Source organism: Chiloscyllium plagiosum, unplaced genomic scaffold (assembly GCF_004010195.1).
Source record: "Chiloscyllium plagiosum isolate BGI_BamShark_2017 unplaced genomic scaffold, ASM401019v2 scaf_14835, whole genome shotgun sequence".
NCBI lineage: Eukaryota > Metazoa > Chordata > Chondrichthyes > Orectolobiformes > Hemiscylliidae > Chiloscyllium > Chiloscyllium plagiosum.
Window position 1 is genome coordinate 6,025 of NW_025211052.1, and position 756 is coordinate 6,780.

Genomic DNA, 756 nt, shown 5'->3' on the forward strand with positions numbered 1-756 from the left:
TGCTTATGTACACACACCCTGACACATCCACACACACTCTCACACAGATTTGTATTCACGAAACAACAGATTTAAGAACAGTTTCTTCCTCGCTGTTATTAGACTTCTGAATGCATCTTTCAAATTTTAGATCTAATGGTGATATTGCACTCTGCATCTTCTCTGCAGGCATCACATTATATTCCACGCTCTGCTCTATTACCCTAATGTACTCTGTATGGTAAGATCTGCTTATATTGGTGAGTTTTGAGAAGATTTGTAGCTCAGGTTGAGGTTCTGGATGTAGTTTTGCTCACTGGAAGGTTCATTTTCAGACGTTTCATTTCCGTACTAGGTAACATCTTCAGTGAGCCTCCGGATGAAGCACTGTTGATGATTCCCACTTTCTATTTATATGTTTGGGTTTCTTTGGGTTGGTGATGAAAATGAACCTTCCAGCTCGGTGAGCAAACCTACATCTATCTGCTTGTACTGCACGAAAAACAAAACTTTTCATTGTCCCCGAGGTCCATGGGACAAAAATAAATCAGATCCAATCAGTTACACACCCAAACATGCACGCTCTCAAATATACACACACACACACAAATACAGTCACACTCACACATTCACAAATACACACAAATATACTCACTGTCATACAAATACACACACACTCACATGCACAAATATCCTCACACATAAATACACTCACTCACACGTACACACACACAAATACACTCACATGCACACATATACACACACATTCACTCCCAT